The following is an 18,778-nucleotide window of genomic DNA, read 5'->3' as shown; positions in this document are numbered from 1 at the left end:
TGGAAAATCAACTAGAGCTTGGGTGATACACCGCTTGGAATCCAGCCTGTGTTGCTTCCTTTCTTATAAAGAACTTGAGACATGTGCAGGGACATCTTAAACACGTGTAGGTGGCCCCTCTTTTAGAAAGGCAGAGAAGAGCCTCGTCATTAACTCATTCTATTCATTAGTTTTCATGTCTGTTCACCATTTAAACTAGAAAAGACACTGCAAGCTATCTCAGCTAGCTGCTAACTGGGGCATGGCACCAACACTACACATACAGTTGAACAAATGACCATATCAATTTATTTTTATTTTTAGTATTGAATATTATTTCATTTTTTAGATATACCACAATTCATTCATTCAGTCAAGAGGGATATCTTGATTACTTCCAAATTTCAGGAATTATTCATAAAGCTGCTATATCCATCCATGTGCAGGTTTTTGTGTGGGTATAAGCATTTAACTCCTTTGAGTAAACACCAAGGAGCATGGGTATTTGATTGTGGTAAGAGGATTTTTAGTTTTGTAAGAAATATCAAATTGTCTTCCAAAGTGACATCCCATTTTACATTCCCACCAGCAATGAACGAGAATACCTGGTGTGCCACATTTCAACCAGTACTGGTTTTGTCAGTATTCTAGACTTTGCTAATTCTAAAGGGAGTGCAGTGGTTTCTCAGTTTTAGGTTGCATTTCCCTGATGACATATGATGCATAAAACTTTATTATATGCTTATTTTCTATCCGTATATTTCTTTACAAGGTGTCAAAGTATTTGGCCAATTTTTAAATTCATTTTTTATTGCTGAGATAGAGGGGTTCCCTTTTGGTCACACCAATTGACACATAGGGCCTTAGTTTCCCAGTCAGGAATCAAACCTGCATCTCCTGTACTAGAACTGTGGAGTGTTAACCACTGGACCACCACAGAAGTCCTATAGGGCTTCCTTTTGTTTTGGATAACAGCACTTTATCTGATGTATCTTTTGCAAATATTTTCTCCCATACTGTGACTTGTATTCTCATTCTCTTGACCCTGCTCACAGAGCAGAAAATTTTAATTTCAGTCAAGTCTGGTTTTTCAATTATTTCTCACATTAACCCTGTCTTTGATGCACTTAAAAGTCATAGCAATATCTAAGGTCTTCTAGATTTTCTCCTGTGCTAACTTCCAGGACTTTTATAGTTTGCAATCTATACTTAGTTCTGTGTCCCATTTTGAGTTATTTTTTGTGAAGGATATAAGGTCTGGGTTTAGATTCTTTTTTTCACATGTGGATGTACAGTTGTTTAGGGCTATTTGTTGAAAGGACTGTATTTGCTCCATCCTATTACCTTTGCTCCTTTGAAAAGATCAGTTACTATAGACATGAAGGTCCATTTCTGGGCCTTTTGTTCTGTTACACTGATTGATTTCTCTATTCTTTCACCAGTACCACACTGTCTTGATTGCTGTAGCTTTATACTAAGTCTTGTAGTCAGGTAGTGATGGTTCTCCAACTTTGTTCTTCAGTATTGTGTTTGTTATTCTAGGTCTTTTGCCTTTCTATGCCAACTTGAGAATCATTTTGTCAATATGTACAAAATAACCTTTTGGATTTTTGATTGGAATTGCACTGAATCTATTTATCAAGTTGGGAAGTACTGACATTTTGGTAATACTGAGTCTTTCTATCAGTGAACAAGGAAAGTCACTACATTTATTTACTTCTTTGACTGTGCTCATGAGTTTTACCATTTTTATCATATAGTTCTTGTACACATTTTATTAGATTTCTTGTTGCTCTTCAGTTGCTAACTCATGTCTGACTCTTTATGACTCCCATGTATGACTCCCATGTATGAGATGGTATGACAGCCTCCTCTGTCCTTCACTGTCTCCAAGAGTCTGCCCAAATTCATGTCCATTGAGTCAATGATTCTATCTAACCATCTCATCCTCTGCCTCCCACTTCTCTTTTTGCCTTCAAACATTCCCAGCATCAGAGTCTTTTCCAGTGAGTTGGGTCTTTGCATCATGTGGCCAAAGCATTGGAGCTTCAGTTTCAGTCATTCCAATGAATATTCAGGGTTTGATTTCCTTTAGGAATGACTGGTTTGATCTCCTTGCTGTCCAAGGGACTCTCAAGAGTCTTCTTCAGCACCACAATTTGAAAGTATCAATTCTTTGGCACTCAGCCTTCTTTATGGTTCAACACTCACATCCATACATGACTACTGGAAAAACCATAGCCTTGACTATACGGACCTTAGTTTGCAACATGATATCTCTGCCTTTTTTTTTTTTTTAACTTTACAATATTGTATTGGTTTTGCCATATATCAACATGAATCCACCACAGGTATACACGTGTTCTGCATCCTGAACCCTCCTCCCTTTTCCCTCCCCGTACCATCCCTCTGGGTCATCCCAGTGCACCAGCCCCAAGCATCCAGCATCGTGCATCGAACCTGGACTGGCGACTCGTTTCATATATGATATTATACATGTTTCAATGCCATTCTCCCAAATCATCCCACCCTCTCCCTCTCCCATAGAGTCCAAAAGACTCTGCTTTTTAATATGCAGTCTAGGTTTGTCATAGCTTTTCTTCCAAGGAGCAAGCATCTTTTAATTTCAGGACTATAGCACACTGTCCACAGTGATTTTGGAGCCCAAGAAAAGAAAATCTGTCACTGCTCCCACTTTTTCCAATTTATTTCTCATGTAGTGATGGGACCAGATGCCATGATCTTAGTTTCTTTAACGCTCAGTTTTAAGCTAGCTTTTTCACTCTCCTCTTTCACCCTCATCAAGAGGCTCTTTAGTTCCTTTGCACTTTCTGCCATTAGAATGGTATCATCTGCATATCTAAAGTTTGCATATCTTGATTCCAGTTTGCAATTCATTCAACCTGGTATTTCAAATGATGTACTCTGTATGTAAGCTGAATAAGCAATGTGACAGTGTACAGCCTTGTTATACTCCTTTCCCATTTTTGAACCAGTCAGTTGTTCCATGTCTGGTTTTAACTGTTACTTCTTGACCTGCATACATGTTACTCAGGAGACAGGTAAGGTGGTCTGGTACTCCAATCTCTTTAAGAATTTTCCACAGTTTGTGTGATCCACACAGTCAAAGGCTTTAGCATAATCAATGAAGCAGAGATAGATGTTTTTCTGGAACTCCCTTGCTTTCTCTATGATCCAATAAATGATGACAATTTGATCTCTGGTTCCTCTGTCTTTTCTAAACCCATCTTGTACATCTAGAAGTTCTCGGTTCATGTACTGCTGAAGACAAGCTTGAAGGATTTTGAGCATAACTTAACTAGCATGTGAAATGAGTGCAATCATACAATAGTTTTAATATTCTTTGGCACTGCCCCTCTTTGGGATTGGAATGAAAACTAGCCTCTTCCAGTCCTGTGGCCACTGCTGAATTTTCCAAATTTGCTGGCATATTGAGTGCAGTACTTTAACAGTATCATCTTTTAGGATTTTAAATAACTCAGCTGGAATTCTATCATCTTTACTAGTTTTGTTCATAGTAATGGACTCATCTCACACACTAGTAAAGTAATGCTCAAAATTCTCCAAGCCAGGCTTCAGCAATACGAGAACCGTGAACTTCCAGATGTTCAAGCTGGTTTTAGAAAAGGCAGAGGAATCAGAGATCAAATTGCCAACATCTGCTGGATCATGGAAAAAGCAAGGGAGTTCCAGAAAAACATCTATTTCTGCTTTATTGACTATGTCAAAGCCTTTGACTGTGTGTATCACAATAAACTGGAAAATTCTCCAAGAAATGGGAATACCAGACCACCTGACCTGCCTCTTGAGAAACCTATATGATCTTTAAGAATTTTCCACAGTTTGTGTGATCCACACAGTCAAGGCTTTAGCATAATCAATGAAGCAGAGATAGATGTTCAGGAGCATAGAGATCAGGAAGCAATAGTTAGAACTGGACATGGAACAACAGACTGGTTCCAAATAGGAAAAGGAGTACATCCAGGCTGTGTATTGTCACCCTGCTTATTTAACTCATATGCAGAGTACATCATGAGAAACGCTGGGCTGGAAGAAGCACAAGCTGGAATCAAGATTGCCGGGAGAAATACCAGTAACCTCAGATATGCAGATGACACCACCCTTATGGCAGAAAGTGAAGAGGAACTAAAAAGCCTGTTGATGAAAGTGAAAGAGGACCAGTTTCATTCTTTTACAAGTGGTTGACCAGATTTCCCAGCACCACTTGTTAAAGAGATTGTCTTTAATCCATTGTATATTCTTGCCTCCTTTGTCAAAGATAAGGTGTCCATATGTGCGTGGATTTATCTCTGGGCTTTCTATTTTATTCCATTGATCAATATTTCTGTCTTTGTGCCAGTACCATACTGTCTTGATAACTGTGGCTTTGTAGTAGAGCCTGAAGTCAGGTAGGTTGATTCCTCCAGTTCCATTCTTCTTTCTCAAGATCGCTTTGGCTATTCGAGGTTTTTTGTATTTCCATACAAATTGTGAAATTATTTGTTCTAGCTCTGTGAAGAATACTGTTGGTAGCTTGATAGGGATTGCGTTGAATCTATAAATTGCTTTGGGTAGTATACTCATTTTCACTATATTGATTCTTCCAATCCATGAACATGGTATATTTCTCCATCTATTAGTGTCCTCTTTGATTTCTTTCACCAGTGTTTTATAGTTTTCTATATATAGGTCTTTAGTTTCTTTAGGTAGATATATTCCTAAGTATTTTATTCTTTCCGTTGCAATGGTGAATGGAATTGTTTCCTTAATTTCTCTTTCTGTTTTCTCATTATTAGTGTATAGGAATGCAAGGGATTTCTGTGTGTTGATTTTATATCCTGCAACTTTACTATAGTCATTGATTATTTCTAGTAATTTTCTGGTGGAATCTTTAGGGTTTTCTATGTAGAGGATCATGTCATCTGCAAATAGTGAGAGTTTTACTTCTTCTTTTCCAATTTGGATTCCTTTTATTTCTTTTTCTGCTGGACCACTTTCTAACACCATACACAAAAATAAACTCAAAATGGATTAAAGATCTAAACGTAAGACCAGAAACTATAAAACTCCTAGAGGAGAACATAGGCAAAACACTCTCTGACATACATCACAGCAGGATCCTCTATGACCCACCTCCCAGAATAATGAAAATAAAAGCAAAAATAAACAAATGGGACCTAATTAACCTTAAAAGCTTCTGCACATCAAAGGAAACTATTAGCAAGGTGAAAAGACAGCCTTCAGAATGGGAGAAAATAATAGCAAATGAAGCAACCGACAAACAACTAATCTCAAAAATATACAAGCAACTCCTACAGCTCAACTCCAGAAAAATAAACGACCCAATCAAAAAATTGGCCAAAGAACTAAATAGACATTTCTCCAAAGAAGACATACAGATGGCTAACAAACACATGAAAAGATGCTCAACATCACTCATTATCAGAGAAATGCAAATCAAAACCACTATGAGGTACCATTTCACACCAGTCAGAATGGCTGCGATCCAAAAGTCTACAAATAATAAATGCTGGAGAGGGTGTGGAGAAAAGGGAACCCTCTTACACTGTTGGTGGGAATGCAAACTAGTACAGCCACTATGGAGAACAGTGTGGAGATTCCTTAAAGAACTGGAAATAGAACTGCCTTATGATCCAGCAATCCCACTGCTGGGCATACACACTGAGGAAACCAGAAGGGAAAGAGACACGTGTACCCCAATGTTCATCGCAGCACTGTTTATAATAGCCAAGACATGGAAGCAACCTAGGTGTCCATCAGCAGATGAATGGCTAAGAAAGCTGTGGTACATATACACAATGGAGTATTACTCAGCCATTAAAAAGAATACATTTGAATCAGTTCTAATGAGGTGGATGAAACTGGAGCCTATTATACAGAGTGAAGTAAGCCAGAAGGAAAAACATCAATACAGTATACTAACGCATATATATGGAATTTAGAAAGATGGTAACAATAACCCTGTGTACGAGACAGCAAAAGAGACACTGATGTATAGAACAGTCTTATGGACTCTGTGGGAGAGGGAGAGGGTGGGAAGATTTGGGAGAATGGCAATGAAACATGTAAAATATCATGTAGGAAACGAGTTGCCAGTCCAGGTTCGATGCACGATGCTGGATGCTTGGGGCTGGTGCACTGGGAGGGCCCAGAGGGATGGTATGGGGAGGGAGGAGGGAGGAGGGTTCGGGATGGGGAACACACGTATACCTGTGGCGGATTCATTTTGATATTTGGCAAAACTAATACAATTATGTAAAGTTTAAAAATAACATAAAATTAGAAAAAAAAAAAAACAAGTTATACTAAAAAAAAAAAAAAAAAGAAAGTGAAAGAGGAGAGTGAAAAAGTTGGCTTAAAGCTCACATTCAGAAAACTAAGATCATGGCATCTGGTCCCATCACTTCATGGCAAATAGATGGGGAACGTGTTGGACTTTATTTTTCTGGGCTCCAAAATCACTGCAGATGGTGATTGCAGCCATGAAATTAAAAGATGCTTACTCCTTGGAAGGAAAATTATGACCAACCTAGATTGCATATTAAAAAGCAGAGATATTACTTTGCCAACTAAGGTCCGTCTAGTCAAGGCTATGATTTTTCCAGTGGTCATATATGATGTGAGAGTTGGACTGTAAGGAAAGCTGAGCACCGAAGAATTGATGCTTTTGAACTGTGGTGTTGGAGAAGACTCTTGAGAGTCCCTTGGACTGCAAGGAGATCCAACCAGTCCATCCTAAAGATCAGTCCTGGGTGTTCATTGGAAGGACTGATGCTGAAGCTGAAACTCCAATACTTTGGCCACCTCATGAGAAGAGTTCACTCGTTGGAAAAGACACTGATGCTGGGACGGATTAGGGGCAGGAGGAGAAGGGGACGACAGAGGATGAGATGGCTGGATGGCATCACCGACTCAATGCACATGATTTTGAATGAACTCCGGGAGTTGGTGATGGACAGGGAGGCCTGGAATGCTATGATTTATGGGGTCGCAGTCAGACATGACTGAGAGACTGAATTGAACTGAATGCTTCTTAAGGCCCACCTGACTTTAACCTCCAGAATGTCTGACTCTAGGTAAGTAACCACATCAACATGGTTATCTGGTCATTAAGACCTTTGTTAGTTCTGTGTATTCTTCCATATAGTTCTTCTGTGTATTCTTGCCACCTCTTCTTAATCTCTTCTGCTTTCATTTGGTCCCTACAGTTTCTCACCTTTATCATGCCCATCATTGCATGAAATGTTCTTTTGATATATCTAATTTTCTTGAAGAGATTTTTAGTCTTTCCCATTCTACCATTCTAAGAAAAGTCATAAACAACCTAGACAGCCTATTAAAAAGCAGAGACATTACTTTGCCAACAAAGATCTGTCTAGTCAAAGCTATGGTTTTTCCAGTAGTCATGTATGGATGTGAGAGTTGGACTATAAAAAAGCTGAGTGCTGAAAAATTGATGCTTTTGAACTGTGATGTTGGAGGACTCTTGAGAGTCCCTTGGACTGCAAGGTGATCAAACCAGTCAATACTAAAGGAAATCAATCCTGAATATTCATTGGAAGGACTGAAGCTGAAGCTCCAATACCTTGACCACCTGATGCAAAGAGCTAACTCATTGGAAAAGGCCCTGATGCTGGGAAAGATTGAAGGCAGGAGGAAAAGTGGATGACAGAGGATGAGGTGGTTGGATGGCATCACTGACTCAGAGGACATGAGTTTGAGCAAGCTCCAGGAGATGGTGAAGGACAGGGAAGCCAGTCGTGCTGCGGTCCATGGGGTCACAGAATCAGACATGACTTGCCGAGGTCCAGCCCCGGCTGATCCAGGGTATTCGAAGGAGAGACGGCCTACGTGACTATTTATATGCTAATTAGAGATATAAAGAGTAATAGAATGAGGATAGCTCAGTAGGAAAATTCAGTGGAGAAAAGAGGCTGAGTAGCTTGGTTTACGCGGAAAATCAATATAACCCATGACACCAGGTTAGCTCTGACCACGGAGGCCGCAGGCGCCCTCTCGAATAGCAGAAGGTGCCCCACCTTAGACACCTTCTCGAGTGGGTCTTAGAAGCCCAGGCAAATAAATGGTCGCAGAGGATATCCACGCTCCAGATGGAGACTTCAGCCAGAAGTTAAGGAGAAGAATGTCATGGGGAGACCAAGCGTTGGTGAGCAAGGCCCGTAGCTTTATTTTTAACAGGGGCTTATATACCCTAAGTTACACATAGAGGATAATAGGGGATGCAAAGTCAGCAGCCTTTGAGTCTTATCAAAAACCAGGGTTTCTTTCCTGCAAATTTATCATATACAAATAGTTTAGGTGATTTACATCATCTTCTGGCCAGAAGGCCTACTAACATTTTATGACTCTTGACAAGGACTTATCAACAAAGACTTATTTTCTCTAAGAATAATTATTTTAAGGTTTGGTGCCATCTTCTGAAGATAAAATTGCATTCCTATAGGGCGGATGTGTAATGGGTTTACAACAAAGGAAAGAATTTATTACCTTAAGGGTCTAAAGTTACTAACACCAAGGCCACTACTTATTTTTTCTACATACCAACTATATTAATTAATTCACATTCAAGGATACAATTCAGGGGATGTGAAAACTTGGCAACAAGCATTGACTCATCAATGAAATCCTTTGCTAGTCTTATTCTGACAGTTTCTAACTCTCTGAGAGGCTCTAAGCTATTTGAATATCTTAAGCTTCCCGTGCCTCTCGAGGCTGGGAGACTGTAAACAATTGTATGCATAGCTGTAGGAGTCCGGGTAAACTTGTCAGGCGAGTTAGAGAGCCATCTGAGGGGTTTGGGTTTAAACACTCCTAATTGCCCAGGAACTTTATTAATTGGAGCTGTAAGTTAACTCTTTGACAGAGAGAGCGAGATGGTGGTAGGGGACAGCCCCCAGTAAAGTCAGAGGTGAGAGCACAAGCAATAAAGTAGGCAGACTCTGGTTTTTTTTGGGGTAGATGCTCGAGAATATCTGGGTGGACTCCTGAGGCTCAATCCCGCCTTTGCATATGCCAAGCCTCCTTCCTCATGACCTTTGTCACGAGTGGAATGTTTCTCGCCAGCTCCCAGCAATGACTGATTGACTGAACAACAACATGACAAAATAAATAGACAGGTAATAAGTCATCAATGTTAGCAATATAGGTTACAAATTATTAGTAATTACATGGACAAAATATTGGACAGTTTTGTCCAGTGAACAAAATATTGGACAAAATATTGCTAATAGACAAGACAAACACAAAAGAGAAATGGGAAAATATATGAATGAGAAACTTACAGGAGAGTAAATCCAAATGGTTAAAAAAATACATGAAAAATAGTAACATTCACTGGTAGTAAGGAAAATGTAAAATAAGCTAAACAAACATACTACTTTGTACCCAGCTGAAGGCAGAAAGTTTTTTTAAAAAGTTTTTTAAACTTGTTTATTTTTTAATTGAAGGATAAATGCTTTACAGAATTTTGTTGTATGCTGCCAAACTTCAACATGAATCAGCTACAGGTATACAAATGTCCTCTCCCTCTTGAACCTCCCTCCCATATTTCTTAAATTGAAGTACTGATTTACACTGCTGTGTTAATTACTGCTGTGCAACAAATGAGGCAGTTACATTTTTTCGTAAGTGTTAAATGATCTGTAACAACTGTATCTGGAGAGAGGAAAATCACACCTATTCACTACTTAGGATGTGTGAACATTCCAGAGAGCAATCTAGCAACATATCAAATTGAAATACCTATCCATTTTGATTTTAGAATCTCATTCCTAGGAATCACTCCCATATAAATAAAAGCACCCAAAGTTTAAGGCTTTATATACAAATATGTTTACTGAGATATTCATTGCCAAAAATCTGTAAGCAAATGTAATGCTCAAATAAAAGATAGTTGTATAGATTATGACACATCCTTACCATAGAATATTAGGCTACAATTTAAAAGACTAAATTAGAACTAAACCCTTTGACCTAGATTACTATGCCAATGGTACTGTTGAATGAGAAAGACAAGACAAAACCTACATATTTAAAGGGATATATTTAAACCAACATATTTAAAAAACAGAATGTCCATGTATGTGTAGAAACAATTGTATATGTAAAAATGAATATATCTATGTGGGTGTATATATATATGTATATATATATATGAGCACTTACATATAATTATATGAGCATGCTGAAAATTATGAAACAAAATACATTCAGTTAACATGGGTTTGTGGAAAAGGAGGTGATGTGATTGGATGGAAAATAGAAATTGGAGAAAAGGGAAATATGTAAAAAAAAAAAATAAGACTGGAGCACCATGAAGTTTTATTTATCCAATAATCTCACAAAATTATATGTCTTTATTTGTATAAAGGTATAAAAATTAATTTAAAAATGTCAAGTTCACACTCCTTGGCTGAACATACTTGAAATAATGTTCCACAAATTATCTCTGTATTTTTGAAATAGAAATTAATGGGTTATTATTTGGCTTCCCTGGTGGCTCAGACAGTAAAGAATCCACCTGTGATGTGGGAGACCTGGGTTCAATCCCTGGGTTGGGAAGACCCCCTGGAGGAGAGCATGGCAACCTACTCCAGTATTCTTGCCTGGAGAATGCCTATGGACAGAGAAGCCTGGTGGGCTACAGTTCATGGGGTTGCACGGAGTCGGACATGACTTAGCAACTAAGCACAGCACAGCACACTGCTAGTTTAAATTCAAATCTAATGATCTTTTCTGATTCTGCATTTCAGTCCAAGTCATGTTAATTTTGCATGCTGGAAACTAACAGAGTAACAAGAAAGGATGGACATGAGAAGATTCATGGTTTATTTTCCATCAAGGATGGAAGAGCTTGGGTGAGGAAGAGCACTGTGGGGGTCATTTTGAGCGGTTTGGAGGCTTGATATGCTGAGTCCTCAAATCCTCCTTGGTATAACTGTTCAACTTTTGATCAATTCTATACACAACCCAGGATGACAGTTCATTCTCATAGGGCTGGAATTCAGCAAGCCAGAGATCAGCCTCTGAGTTTGGCTTTAGGTCATCTCTGAGCCACAAGCAGTAATGTCAGAATTTCCAGATTTCAACTTGTCTTTATTTCAACTTGAAATTATCCTTGGCTTTTAATATTTGTATCCCTTCCATACTGGATGAGAGGAGCAGCTTCTTAATCACTATAGTTTTATTCTCAGTGGGTACATGATTTTAGGTGATCACAGGTGGTGAGTAGACATTTGCCATTGAATAGTGTGGTATGTATCTTCCCATCAAAATACAAATTTTGCTGTATTTTATACTTGATGTATATTAATTAATCAAAAAATCCACTAGGGGTCACATGAAGAACACAATTCAATTTTTAGTGCCAATTTGAATAGCAATTTGGCTTGTTTCCCACCAATATAATTTGAATTCTGATCATACTAATAAAGAAAAGGTGGCTCAGGGGTAAAGAATTCACCTGCAAATGCAGGAGGTGAAAGAGACACAAATTCAATCTCTGGGTCAGGAAGATTGATTCCTTGGTCAGAAACGGCAACCAACTCCAGTATTCTTGCTTAGAGAATCATATGAGCCTGGCAGGCTACAGCCCATGGGATCACAAAGAGTCAGACATGACTGGCCATGTAATAAAGAAAAGGATGTTTTGCAAAGTATCAGACTCAAAAAAGGTTTGTGAAAATGGACTCTGGATTCAGACCTACTGGTTTGAAATTCTACTTCTCCTTACCTGTAGGCAACTTTCCTGGTTCTTGGATATTTATTTGTAAAACAGGAGTAACAACACTTAGTTCATACAAGGTTGTTGAGATGAGGATTACATGTATAAAACATTTAAGATAAGGGTCTTTATTAAAAGTTTGCTATTGTTATTTTGTTTATTGAAAAATCTCCTAGGAGGAAGCCCAGTGGGCATGGAATCACTGGAGATCTCAGTAGCAGGAGGGCCTGGGCATCTCTTGTTAGGAGGTACTGGCCTTTCATGGGTCACGTGATCTCCTTGTAGTGAGTGTGGGGACAGGGGGCACCATGGAGAGCCCACCAGGCTACACAGAGGGGGGAAGTGTTAATTTCCTTGAGAGACTGGTGTGCAGTTGCTGGAGGAAGGGTAAAAGCACACTGGGCAGGCAAAAATAACAGATGTTCTCTACAACATAAATATATAAACAATGCCTCGGAAAATTACATGACTCACTTCTCATCCTCTGAAGAAGTCTGACCATTAGTCCTCCTTTGAATAGAGCTTGCTGTCTTCTTAAGCATGTATTAAGATGCTGACACATACATACCTTTTAACGTCTGTCATGATGGCCAATCCCTTGTTTCTAAGAACACTACTTTCAAGCTTCATTCAGACCACCATTTTATCAGTGAAAGGAAGTGACCCTCATTCTGTAATGCATGTAGTGAAGGATTTAATAACACTTCTAATAAAGATATTTCTAAGAATACTAATATTCTTATTATTGGCCACCTGATGTGAAGACCTGTCTCATTTGAAAAGACCCTGATGCTGGGAAAGATTGAAGGCAGAAGGAAAAGGGGCGAGAGAGGATGAGATGGTTGGATGGCATCACCGACTCAATGGACATGAGTTTGATCAAACTCTGGAAGTTGGTGATGGACAGGGAAGCCTGGCGTGCTGCAGTCCATGGGGTTGCAAAGAGTCAGACACGACTGAGTGACTGAACTGAACTGAAGAATACTAAAAAAACACCCTTAATTTCCAATTACATATCTTGTTAAAGAATAGTTTAGCTTCTTCATGGTCCTGTTTTTCTGGTTCTCTATGTGAAAAAGATACCATATCTTCTTAACATTCTTCTCACAGCTGCCTTCACCTCCTTGAAGTGGCTTTAGATGAGAGAATTCAGTATGGGGGTGATCACGCTGTATTGTAAAGGGAAGATCATCTCTAGGGGGGAACCTGAGGTCGGCAACAGATAGCTGAGGAAACCTGAGCCATAAAACAAGATCATAGTAGTGAGGTGGGAGGAGCAAGTAGAGAAGGCCTTACTTCTGCCTGAAGTGGAGCTGATGCTCAAGATGGTGGAGTTAATACAGGTATAAGAGAAGAAGGTAAAGACGAAGGTTCCAAAGAAATGTAAGAATGAAGAGCAGAGCAGGAGCGTGAAATTGGTGGAGGTATCAGAGCAAGACAGAGGGAAGAGAGAAGACAGCTCGCAGCTGAAGTGGGGAATAGTTTGGTCCTAAATTGTAGTAGTCTAAATTGACCACCAGGAGGATGTTGATGAGAGCATCCACAAAGGCCAGGCCCCAGGAGCCCCACACCAGCCCAACACAGAGCTGGTTGGTCATCACCTGGCCGTAAAGCAGAGGGGAGCTGATGGCTACGTAGCGGTCATAGGCCATCACAGCCAGCAGACAGGCCTCAGTGCCCCCGGTGGTAAACACAAAGAAGGCCTGAGCCAGGCAGCTCTCTACACAGATGGCTTTACTTTCAGAAAGTAGATTTTCCAGCATCTTGGGGACTGTGACAGATGAATGGCAGAGATCCAGAAAGGAGAGCTGTCCCCAAAAGAAGTACATGGGTGTGTGGAGGTGGGGATCAACCCTGATAACCAGCAGCATCACCAGGTTCCCCATCAAGGTCTGGAGGTAAATCACCAGAAACAATGTGAAGAGGAGAATCTGGGTCTGAGGATCAGCAGAAAAACTGAGGAGGGTAAACTCACTGGATATGCTGTGGTTTCCCATAGCGATAAGATTTACCCTAAGAATCCAAGAAAGAAAGACTTTAAAACTCCCTTTGTGCCTCCCAGTTACCACACTGCCTTGGCCCTCTTGTTCATTTACACCATTTCACAATGGTACTGGAAATCATGTTCACATATTCCTAAGCTAACTTCCTAATCATCATGATAACTTTGATACTCCTGGATGGCAATCCACCACCCCTCTATCAAATCCCTATGTAAATTTGTGGACTCTTGTCTTACATCTCTGGAAGTTTCTTTAAGATGGGTATTAATATAAAGAACACTTTGTATAGTCAATGGGAATAGAGAGAGAATTTTTGATGCAGCAGAGCAAGACATGAACAGCAAAAGTGTAGTCATTTAAAAAGGGAAAAGGAATAAGATCCAGGCAGGACAGGTGGAGTTTTCTCCATAATTAGGAAGACAGGCACTTTATCTTTTGCAAACAGGAGGGAAGGTAGAGTGAGTGGGGACCAAGGCAGCTAGCTTGGAGGATTTTATGGATGAAATGAGAGACTTTCTGACTGTTGCAAAGTTTTGTAGAATTATGAGATGAGATCATGAACAGAATTTGCCTATCTATCTATGCATATGTGTTGTGTGTTTTTAGTGAGGTGGTGGTGAAAGATATTGATGAACCAAGAATGCAAAACTCAGGTACACCAAATACCCGAGACTAATTTATGAAGGAAATACAGTAGGGTTAACTGGTGATGTGTTTGCCCATTTGACATGCTGGGACCAATCTGAACAAGCATCTGAACAAGCAATATTTAGCTGCGTAAGCACCATGTGTAGAACAGATACATATTTGGTTTCAAATGGAGTTTTGTTTTGTTTTCTTTTTACAGCCTTATGTAGTGATAAAGACAAAAAGATGTAAGGAAGAAGCATGCTAGCAAGTGAATGAATCACAGAAACAAGGCTGTGCAGGGAATTAAAAGGGGGGCCAAGCCAAGGAGTATGGCTAGGGGAAAAGCTGTAAAGTCATTGGCTTGGGATTGAAAAACTGCTTATGTAGGAACACTAGAGTAAACAAATTGTAAGATTTGGAGATAATTATTAAAGGGATGCTTGAAATTCAGATTTTGTAGGTATAAGTGCCGGGAGCCAGCGTGAGGAACTCCGCCCATGGCAAAGGTCATGAAGAAGGAGGCTCGGCATATGCAAAGGCAGGATAGAGCCTCAGGAGTCCCCCTGGAAATTCTCAAGCATCTACCCCCAAAACCAGAGTCTGCCTACTTTACTGCTTTGTGCTTTCACCTACACCTCTGACTTTATGGGGGGCTGTCCCCCACCACTTCTCTCTGAAAAAGAGTTAACTTACAGCCCCAGTTAATAAAGTTCCTGGGCGTGACAAGAGTGTTTCAACCTACAAACTCCTTTGGAAGTCCTCTAGCCTGCCTGAATAGGTTCTTCCGGCCACATGTGATTGTTCAGAGCCTCCCAACCATGAGAGGCATGAGATGTTCTAAACTGTCTAAATACAGATTCCTTTGAGCAGTTAAAAGATTGATTAGAAATTGTATTGGTGAAGGGTTTTTCACTTTTTGGGCCAATGTTTGCTGCTAAGTTTCCATATCCCTTACCTACTGTGTCCCTGAGAGTGTATTGATTAATATAATTGGTGTATAGGAATGTAAGTAGTAGCTTTAATGTTTGTAACCTTGGACCCTTGAGTTAATTCTTTTCTTGTTACAGCCCACCACACCTTTGCCCTATAGGAATGCAACTTTATCTAATGCTTTCGGAGGGTGGCACCTGACTTTAGAATAATCACCTTTAAAGAAAAATAAGTTTTCTGAAGAAAGGATCATAAAATGTTAATAGGCCTCTTGGCCAGAAGATGATGTAAATCACCTAAACTTTTGCATATGATAAGTTTGCAGGAAGAAAGCCTGGCTTACTGCTGACTCTACCTCTTCCCCCATTATCCTCTATGCACAACTTAAGGTATAAAAACTACTTTGGAAAATAAAGTGCGAGCCTTGTTCACAGAAGCTTTGTCTCCCAATGTTGTTCTTTCTCTCACCTTCTGGCTGAATTCCCATCTGGAGCATGGAGGCTCATCAAGCCTACTAACTTTGCCTGGGCTTCTAAGATCTGACCGGGGAGGCCTTAGTGTCTCCTCTCCTTCAGGAGAACGGGAGGACGCCTGCGGCCTACGTAGGTGACGCAAATTCCTTATTTTGGAATTTTATTAGCTTTCCACGTAAACCAAGTTATTCAGCCTCTTTCCTCCACTGAATTTTCTCACTGAGCTATCTTTATTTAACCACTCTTTATGCCTTTAATTCTATTGTATCCTGATCACCGAAGCCGTCTCCCCTTCGAATTCCCTGGATCCACCGGGGCTGGACCCCGGCATATAAGTACTTCTGATGAAAAGTGATGGGTGTTACGGTAGCTAAGATGAGGTAGAAGGTTCAGTCTCTGGCACAGTAGAGAACAAAGTCTAGGGTGCTGAACTAGTGGGTAAGGACTGTTATCCTGTTTTATTATTTTTTGTTTTATTGTTTAATTCTACTCCATTTTCTTTAATGATTACTTTTAAATTTAAATAGAATTTACTGAAAAATCATTTCCATTTAAGGTAACCAGATGAATTATAAACCTAGTTGACTGTTGGAAGAAACAGCCACATATTTGAAAAAAGAAGCTGTTCCCTGCAACAGAGTAATACCTGGTTGGATATTCTATGCCCAGCTTAAATTCCTTTTAATAGTTTTTTTTTAAATTTTTAATTAATTTATTTATTTTACTTTACAATATTGTATTGGTTTTGCCATACATTGACTTGAATCTGCCATGAGTGTACTTTTAATAGTTTTATAACCTGGCTCTGCATTGTCAATGTCTCAGCCAGCATGGAAAGTGTACATGCCAACCCAACCTCATGTCACATTCCAAGACCTGCCCATGTTCTGCTTTGTTCTGACATCCCTGACTTGTAACCTCAGACTCTGGGTAACTATTCTATAATGCTGTCCAAGTCTAGCCCACCCTGGCCTTTCCTTCTAATTCAAGACAATCATATTCAGCTCATTGAGGGAATTAGAGTTTCTCTTCCCTTGACTGCTAACCAAGCACTAGATGACTATGTTCAATTACATGTCTAAATAACCAGTAGCAGCAGGTGGTGGCATCAATCTCAATCAATTTGAGATCCAGTGACAAATTATTCACATCCAGAGAAAATTACTCAACTTGTATAGTTAGTGTTGAGAATCCTATATTATAGCACAATGGGGCAGCTGAAATTGTTATATTTTGCTTATTAATTTAGATCTGGTCACAGTGTCCACTTGGGCTCCTGGTGTGCAGATCATCACACTATGTCCAGAGGATACAGGCAAAGCAGCTAGTATATAACTGAAATATGAAATCCTTTATGTCTGGTAAAAAGCTCACATTACTAAGGGTGTGAACGTGTTGGGGCCGCTGTGCCTCTTTGACATGATTTCAGGGCAATACAAAGAAAAACCCCTTTTATATCTCCAATCTCCACATATATCCTTACTTATTGGCTCCAAAAGATTCTATAAATTATGGAGAAAAATTTACCCCTACAACAAGGCGAAAGATGAGCTAAGCTTGCATAGTGTATTTGCACACGTGAGACACACTGACAGGAAGAAGAGTTTCTGTCCAGGGGGCTTGACTTCTGCAGAAGTAGAACATCGGATTTCTTTTTGGAAGAATATTTGTAGACACTCTCAAAATAAATATGTAAAATAATAAAAACAAACCATATTATTGTGGCTGATGTTTAAAGTGTCACCATTAGTGATTTCTTTCTTCTGTTGTTTCTAAACATAAAATGTCAACACTTTGGAAAGCATGACATAGCAGTTTTGTTGCCAGATATAGTTCACTGGATCCTATCCAAAGGAAAAACAGCTAAGGACTGATCATTACAGAATGAAATATGACTTTATCTCATGTTTATCAGAAGATATTATCAGAGAACATTAATAAGTGTATGAATGAGTAAGGAGGAAAAGGAGAAAGTGGTTCAGTGTATTATCAATGTGGGAAGATAAGCCTGATCCATAAAGAGCTTAAAGTCCTAGGTTTATGAAGAGGCACCTGATATTAAGGAAAAAACCTAAAACCAGAGCTAAGAAGGTATTAGAGATAGGCATAACCTATTTCATAATTATACTCAGACTGTGCCTTGATCTTGCCCCACTGGTCTCAGGGCTAGGCCATCTGAAGGTTATTTGAATTGCAGATAAAGCAACTCCCCAAAGCTCACAAGACTACAGTTGATGAGGAGACAGTTGAAGGCATGAAGAATGGGAAATGTGCTCCTAATGTTTCACCATGTCCCTATCTGGGTTGCTCTCAGCTTCTTCAAGATAAAACATAGACTTTATGCCTGAAGTTCACTAAGTGGACTGGAATGTTGCCAACATCCTGCAGTTTAGAGACAGACACATCTGGTATAACCCAATTGTGTCATTTACTTTCTATTTAACTTTCGTGATATTGCTTGGTATTTTAGATCATAATTTTTTCACATGTGAATTGAATAAACTTGGGGGAAGTAATGTATATCTTACATTTGGAAGGATAGAATTAGCTTATACATAAAGAACTGGAAACAAGATTTCTGACATACTGTAATTATTAATGCATACCAGAAAGAGGAAGAAGAAGGATACTGCAGAGGGGGAGATCAAAGCATCTTAGGGAAGAGATAATATAAAGTTGTTTGCAGAAGAGCTGTCCCTAGACCTGGAACAGTGTTTTGACAGGAGAGCAGTGAGGAGCTGAGAGGCTTCAAAGGGAAGCTAAGTCTCTTAGGAAGCAAGAAGATATGAAGGGAGTGAAGGGAAGAGGGAAGTACCTTAAAGAGTAGGTTAGGAGGGGAAAAAGCATCAGAGGATTCAGTAGAACATTTCATGCTCTTGGCTTCTCCTGGTGGAAATTATCCTGGAGCGTTGAGCCAACAGGTGAAGAGATCAGAGAACAAGTGATATTCTTTAGGAAAAGATGTACTGTAACTTCCC

General features: G+C 39.6%; 1 pseudogene; it reads right to left on the bottom strand.

The window, feature by feature from the left end:
- Positions 1 to 12,830: 12,830 nt before the first annotated feature.
- On the bottom strand, positions 12,831 to 13,761 carry LOC147371712 (olfactory receptor 8S1-like; annotated as a pseudogene).
- Between the last annotated feature and the right edge of the window lie 5,017 nt (positions 13,762 to 18,778).

Source organism: Bos grunniens, chromosome 5 (assembly GCF_055505025.1).
Source record: "Bos grunniens cultivar Pamir isolate PY7600 chromosome 5, Bosgru_T2T1.0, whole genome shotgun sequence".
NCBI classification, from domain to species: domain Eukaryota; kingdom Metazoa; phylum Chordata; class Mammalia; order Artiodactyla; family Bovidae; genus Bos; species Bos grunniens.
This window is presented reverse-complemented; position numbering and strand designations above follow the sequence as displayed.